Below are 8,476 nucleotides of genomic sequence, written 5' to 3' on the forward strand. Positions count from 1 at the left end.
TGTTAAAAAGTTTTTGAAGAGAGAGAAAATGTTAATCTAATGGTGATTAGATAGGTAATAAGTTGGTGGTGAAAAACTTTGGTAGTGAGAATATCCCTCCTAATATATTTTTGGATAACTCGTATACGCTGTTATATAAGCATTCAATTCAAGGTGACAACATGAATGCAATGATTCGAAATGGAATTCTTATTACATGCTCAACTTATCCTATGATTACAGGTGTCCTTTATGCCAGCAGATTTTTTTTCTTATTATTAATTTTTTTAAACAAGAGTTTCAAACTTCAAAATAAATGTGTGAACTTTATTCTTATATTCAGTTTTAATCGTAAGTTTTCACTTATATTTAATATTCTTAATTTATTACCCATATCAGCCATTAAATACATAAAATTATTAATAGTGTGAACCATTAAATGCAAGTGAGAGATGCAGGAATTGTTTTTTATACCATAGACCGAGTTATTTCCAGCATTAGTAAACCATGCATTGTACTACCCATTTATTAGTAATACCCAGATTGCCGAAGGACAATTAGAATCATTATCCTTCACCAGTCCTAGGCTGGAAAACATGTTAGAAGAAGAGATGAAGATCTTTGACAAAGCGTCCAACCATTTTGTGAAGTGATCTGGAATTATAATATAAGACCCAGATTTAAATCCTAGCTTTACCATGAAAAAGAAATATTTTCAATATGATATCTCAAGTCAATAAATGCTGCTCTGCATCTCAGCTATGTTACTCTTGCATCTCCAGCCACATAACTTATGCAACTTTTCTAGAAAAAGCCATGTCAGCCACCAGCACAAGAACCAATTGGAAAAAACTTTGTTGTCTCAGCACTTGGAGACAATTTGTAGGAAGATCTCCTAAAACTAGTTATCTGTCCATTATAAATATAAGTGTGTTAAACATAAGGTACACATCTTCTTCTACATGAAAAATTTGTTTGCACAAAATCTGACTTGAACGTCGGAATATCTTGCAAGTACATCATTCACTTTGTTCCACTCAGACCTATAGATTAAAGCTGCATCAAATTACTTGCGTAAAGAAAAATCATCACGATCAGCCAAAGTAAAATTGATTCTGATTTGAGTCATGACTCTTTTGATAGTTGCTTTATTCTGTTCAGAGTTTTACACAAATAAAATCATAAAATATAGTTAATTATTTGTAATTTTTTTTAAAGAGTTATTCAAAATTTAAAACCTCTAACAATTTATACTAATTTTTCTTTATTTAAGAAACAAAAAAAAAAAATTAACAAAGTAGATACCTATAAAGACACTAGTATCTTAAATATAGATACGCATCAGACTTTTTAATGTAATTAAAAGGGAAAGAAAAATGAAATGAGAGATCAATAGAAGATCAGGACATAAAACGTGCAAATTGAATGGTCAATTGGTCATCTACGTACTCTTATTTGATTTATTAATTTACGCCAAAAGTACAATGACTCACATCCAGCTATAACTACTAATTTAATGTGGTAGGTTTTGATATGAAACTCTGTCTTATTTCTAAAAATGGGGTCTCAAGATAATGTTATTTTTCTAACATTGAGACTTTTGAGGCCTGAATTTGGTGGATGAGAAATCAATTCTGCTCTGCGATACCCTAATCAAGCTGGCCCTAGAAGCAGGACTGAACAAACCAATGCGGAAGATTCCCTAATCAAGCTGGCCCCTGGAAGCAGGAATGAAACAAACCAATGGGGCAGATTGATACGGTTTATTTGCTGTTTTTGTTTTTTTGTTGTTTTGTTTTTCTATTCATCAATTATTTGAATTATTTGATTTGAGCGTGGTGAAATCCATAGTGGGAGTATATTCTCCCAACACCTCTAATGAATTACTCTATTTTTTTTTTATAAGGTGTAAATAGAGGATGAGTTGTGCATGGCGTTTCTTCTGTCCTTACGTATATGGAAAATGTTTTTATGCTTTTGATTTTGACCGATTTCGTCTCACATAACAAAATATCAGCAGGAAATACAAACTACAAAAGACTATTAATGTCTAAAACAACAGGATCATTTTCGTGTTCACTTTTGACTGTTACCATGAAACACGATTTTGAATATACTTAAAGAATACATTTCTCATGAGACAAAAATAAATAAATATCTAATGCACACACAAAATGTAAGTGGGACCCACTAAAAAGAAGAGAGAGAAAGAAAAAGTGAAATTCATCCTTTTTTTGTGTGTACATAGACAATTTTTTTTTTGATACATTAAAGAATTGAACACACAATCTATTACATAACTACTCACACCCCTCACCATTAGGCTAATTCTAATGGCTTGTACGTAGACAATATTTTTTTTCTGATGTGGCTAAGGGTGAAAACACCCAGCCAAAGAAGACAACAACAAAAACAATAATCAAGTTACAAAGCTACAAAGGTAGCTCACAGAAGCCTTATCAGCCAAAACTAAATTATAAAGCTCAGGGGGAGGACTCTGAAGATAACTAAATGTGTTTACTGAATGATAATCCAAAGAGAAGTTTGCCAGCCAGTCCGCACAGTGATTCACTTCCCCATAAGCATGTTGCAAACGAACAGACCAGTTCTTTGATAACCACGCTCGTATCCCAGGCACAAGATGAGACTCACGAGCAGCTTCACCATGCTTGGTGAGCACCGCAATAGCATTACTGAAATCACTTTCTACTATCACATTAGGCCAGCCCCTCTCCAAGCTGTTTCTAGTCTTTTCAATATACCCCAGAATTCAGCAATCAAGGCAGAGCAATAACCAATATTATATGTGAAGCCTCCTAACCAATTACCAGCATAATCACAAAAGAGACCACCACAAGCAGCCATACCCGGATTGCCTGTTAAAGCTCCATCCGAGTTGATTTTAATCCAGTCCACTTCAGGTAGACTCCACGAAATAAAATGCTGGGATCTACCCCTGGTTGTTGACCTAACTTTATTATGTCTATAAGCCTCCGTAACATGGAAGCCAACCGACTAACAAAAAATCCTTTGTAAAAATCACCATTCGAACGTTGACCATGCACCAGAGCATTCCTCCACTGCCAAATCTGCGCACATGCTATAAAAAAACATTGTAATCCATGGAATATCATTAACTAACATATCTGCAACCATTAAGTTAATTTGAAGCCAATTGCTTAAATCTCCTTGAAAAAAATCAGGCACCTTATAAAAAGGAACAAGCTCCAACCATAAGCATTTTGCTTGCTTACAATCTCTAATAGCATGAATTATAGCCTCATTTTCTAGAAAACAAATAGGACACACATGATTAATTGTACCCCAGCTAGCCAACAACATTTTAGATGGAAGTCTCTGATGCAAAATCTTCCACATAAACAATTTAATCCTTTGAGGACCTTGCCATTTCCACACTTTCTACCAATCAATCAGACTCGGCTGTCCTATGCAGCTAAAAGCTTCTGACAAATGATCATAAATTGATCTTGTAGTTACTCTTTGGGCACCCCGAAACCACCATCTCTTATTGTCTGATCCATCTTGAGGATGAGGAGGGAGTAAGCTATGGATTTGTTGCACCACCACAGAAGGAAGTAATAAATTCAAACCCTGCACATCCCAACATCCATCAATATTGACATAATCTGCAACTCTTTTAACAAGATCCTCCACTGGGACTGGGGATATAACTTTATCAATTAATCTACAATCCCCAGATAACCATAGATCCTGCCAAAATTTAATCATCTATCCATTATCAATTTCCCAAATACTATTGTTTTCAAGAGAATGCCCTAACCTACACATATTAGACCAAAGACGAGAATCTCCTTTTTTATAAATGAAAAATTCATTGTTTCTGTTAGCGCCACAGTATTTCCCTTTTATGACTTGAACCCATAAACCCCCATCATCAGAAGATATCTTCGACGCTAACTTTGCAAGAAAAGCATCATTCATCAACGAAAGTTTTTTAATACCCAAACCACCACAGCTCTTTGGCCTCAAAATATCATCCCATCCAATTAAATGCAAACAACATTGACCAGGCTTATCCCCCCAAATGCAATCTCTTTGAATCTTCTCAATCTGATCACATATGGCTATCGGAATTTTATTATTTTGCATATGAAAAACTGGAATAGAAGAAATTATCGACTGAGAGAGTGTAATACGCCCTGCTTGAGAGAGACACATTCCATTCCACCCATTAAGCCTCTCCATAACCCTCTCTACCACACCAGCATAATCATGCTTAGTAACTCTCCCATGATGCATCCAAGAGCCTAGATACCGACCAACACTTCTAACCCGCTTGAACCCACTAATATCATATATTGAACTAGCAATAATCTCAGGAGTATTCTTAGAAAAGTAAATTGAAGTTTTCTAAACACTAACCTTCTGGCCTGAAGTATCTGCAAATAACTGAAGGCAACGAAGAATAATTTGAAGTTGCTCAAGATTTGCCTCCGCAAACAACATAAGATCATCAGCAAAAATCAAATGAGAAATATCCGGCCCATTTCTTCCTGCTCTAATTGGTTTCCATAATCCACCATTTACTGCAGTGTTGATTATGTAAGTAAATTTCTCCATCGCCATAACAAATAAGTATGGAGAAAGTGGATCTCCTTGCCGAACACCCCTTGAAGGTTTAAAATCATTTGTCAATTCCCCATTCCAGAGGACGTTTATAGTAGGAGTACTCACCGCATTCATAATCAAGTTGACTATGTGAGAAGGTAAATCCATCTCCTCAATGGTATTTTGTAAAAAATTCCAGTTAAGCCTATCATAAGCTTTCTTTAAATCAATTATAACAGCCATAAATGCTATTTTCCCCTTCATCTTATGCATGGAATGGATAAGCTCTTGAACTGTAATAATATTATCCTGAATATGTCTTTGAGGCACAAAGCTAGCTTGCACCGGAGAGATAAGCTTGGGCAAGAGTGACTTTAATCTTTTGACAACCACCTTTCTTACTAATTTATATAAAGTCGAACATAAATAAATAGGCCTAAAGTGAGCAATATTCATAGGTGCCTGCACCTTTGGTATAAGGACAAGCAACGTTGAATTAACTGAAGCAAGCAAGCTGGGATCATTCCAAACATCTTGAACAAACTTAACAATTTGGGAATGAAGAGCTGACTAATTTCGTTGAAAGAAGATAGCCAGATATCCATCCGTCCCTGGAGCTTTAAAAGAACCTATATCAAAAAGACACTGCTTAATTTTCTCTGGAGAAGGGATCCTAATAATCAATTGCAATTCTTGAGAATCGATATTAGGCCACAAATTGGCTGACGAAAGCCATCTTCTGTTAGCAATATCATCTGAAAATAAAGCTTTATAAAAAATGCAAGCATGACTTTTTAAAGCTTCATCTTCCTCGATCCACTGCCCAGTATCATCTCTCAATCTAGTAATCTTATTAATACTCCTACGGATAATTGTTTGAAGATGATAGAACTTAGTATTCTTATCCCCATCAACTAACCATTGGTGTCTAGATTTTTTAAACCAAAAAATTCCTCTTGCTCCAAAGTAGCTTGCAATTGAGCTTGAAGATTCATTTCTCTATTTGACAGAATATCTGTGTCATGTCTTTCCCTTTGAGCTTGAACTTTGGAAATCTGAGAAGCCAACATCTGTTTTCTTTGTAAGATATTTCCAAATACTTCTTTATTCCATTTTTGAAGAGAGGGAATAAATTGATGTAGCATCACTGGAATAGAAGAAGAAGTATCCCAAACATTTCTGATTTTTTTTGGAAAATCATCATGATCAAGCCAAGGGGCTACAAACCTGAAAGGCTTCCTGTCACGACGAGAAATTTGCTTGGAAGTTCTAATTAGAAGAGGAGAATGACCAGATCCTATTCTGGGCAAATTAACGACACTGGCATCTTCAAATTGCACCCTCCAATTCAAATTAACTATAGCCCTGTCTAACTTCTTAAAGACCCTATCCAAATGTCTCCATTTCGGTCCCTGCCTGGAAAAAGTTGAACCCGAACAAGGAAGATAATGAAGATTGCAGTCATTTAGTAAGCTAGCAAATCTACCACAACAGACAGGATTTGGTGAAGATCCTCCTTTCTTTTCATTGATACTGGCTATTTCGTTGAAATCACCAGCTACCAACCAACCATCAGACATGTTATTGCTCATAGATAGCAGCTCATTCCAAAGAACCTGACGAATATTCTCACGAGGGCTTGCATAGATAGTTGTACAGCAAAATTCCTTAGCCGAACCTATCTTCATCCGGGTATGAATATACTAATCGGACTTTGAAAGAAGAGTCACTTGAGCTCGAAGAGAAGACTAGATAATCCAAATACCACCTGAAAATCCATTTGTTTCTTCTACTAAACAATTATCAAACTTCAGTTTTTTCATCAGTTTTGTTGGTTTTAGAAATGAAGTACATTTTATTGATGTGTGACAATACGACTTATAAAGCAAAATAATAAAAAGAAACTGCTCACTACTACATAACTTCTCATCAAAGTAGAAAAGAAAACTGCTCACTATATAACTACCCATTAAAGCAAAAAAGTAAACTGCCCACTACATAACAACTCATTAAAACATAATGAAAACTGACTCCTAAATAATTAAAAATATCAAATTGCAGTTTCTAAAGCATGATCTCTAACACTCCTCCTTGCTTTTGGAGCTGCAAACACCAATCTTCTCCCTTAGATCTTCAAATTTGCTTGTAGGTAATGGTTTTGTGAATATGTCTGCCCATTGGTCTTCTGACTTGCAGTAGACAAGTACGATTTCACCTTCTTTCTGAACTTCCCTTAAGAAGAAAAACTTGATCTTAAAATGTTTGGTTTTCCCATGAAAAACTGGATTGTTAGAAATGGCAATTGCTGCTTGGTTATCAATATGAACTTCAGTATTGTTCCATTGCTTCAGGTGTAAATCACATAAAATTTTTCTTAACCAAATTGCTTGATTAGCTGTTGCCGTAGCAGCTATGAATTCCGCTTCTGCTGTGGACTGTGCTACAACATCCTGCTTTTTAGAGCACCATGAGAAAATTTCTGAGCCAAGACTAAAACAATAACCAGAGGTACTTTTCATATCATCCACAGAACCTCCCCAATCACTGTCAGAAAATCCCAAGAGCTTAAAGTCTTGACTTTTCTTAAATTTCACACCAAAATCAATCGTTCCTTTGATGTATCTCACTACTCTTTTTGCTGCTCTTAAATGCATCTCAGTAGCACAATGCATAAAACGAGATAAAAGACTTACAGAAAATAAAATGTCTGGTCTTGATACTGTGAGGTACATTAGACAACCAATCAGACTTCGAAAGTAGCCTTCTTCAACTCTGTCAGCTCCATCATTCTTGCTCAAGCTCTCCTTTTGATTCATTGGAGTGGTCATTGCCTTGCAATCCTCCAAATGAAATTTCTTGAGAATTTCCTTGGCATACTTCTTTTGACATATGAAAACTTCATCTTCTGACTGCTTAATCTCCATTCCCAAAAAGTATGTCATGAGTCCAAGGTCTGTCATTTCAAAAATCTGCATTATTTCTCTTTTGAACTTTTCAACAAGCTTGTCATTGCCACCTGTGATTAAGAGATCATCAACATAAAGAGAGACTATAAGTAGATCATCATCTTCGTGCTTTATATACAGAGTAGCTTCTGAAGTGCTTTTCTTGAATCCTAAGCTTGATAGATGCTCATCTATCTTGCTGTACCATGCTCTAGGTGCTTGTTTCAAGCCATATAGAGCTTTCTTGAGCAGGTAGACCTTCTCGTCCTCACCTTCTTTCACAAATCCTTCGGGCTGTTCAACATAAATCTCCTCCTGCAAAATACCATTCAAGAATGCAGATTTTACATCTAGTTGAAATACTTTCTAGCCTTTTTGAGCAGCAACAGCTAGCGAGAGTCGAATAGTGTCCATTCTAGCCACAGGTGCAAAGGTTTCAGAATAATCAACACCAAAAATTTGTGCATATCCTTTGACTACAAGTCTAGCCTTGTACTTGTTGATGGAGCCATCTGCATTTAACTTGGTTCTAAACACCCATTTTACTCCAATAACTGCTCTATCCTTTGGTTTGTCAACAAGCTCCCAAGTATTATTTTTTTTATCATTAACAACTCTTCTTCCATTGCCTTCTTCCAATTCTGGTCTTGAATAGCTTCTTTATATCCTGCAGGTTCACAAATGGCTACATTGCATCTTTGATAAATATTGGACAACATCCTTGTTCCACGAATTGGTGGGTCATCTTCTAACTCTTCTTGCCACTGTTCCACTCCTTGCTCTTTGCTTATTTGGATGAGAGGACTTGATTTCTGCTTACTCATGGATGCCTCTTGTGCTTGTGTCCAGTTCCACTTCTCTTCTTCATGAAAATAAACATCCCTACTAATAAGTATCTTTCCAGTTTGAGGTTGATACACTTTGTAGGCTTTGGAGGAAGAGCTATAGCCAACAAAGATTCC

This window comes from Gastrolobium bilobum, unplaced genomic scaffold (genome assembly GCF_033153095.1).
Source record: "Gastrolobium bilobum isolate Gb01-03AN ecotype WA unplaced genomic scaffold, APGP_CSIRO_Gbil_v1 utg54127, whole genome shotgun sequence".
Taxonomy (NCBI): domain Eukaryota; kingdom Viridiplantae; phylum Streptophyta; class Magnoliopsida; order Fabales; family Fabaceae; genus Gastrolobium; species Gastrolobium bilobum.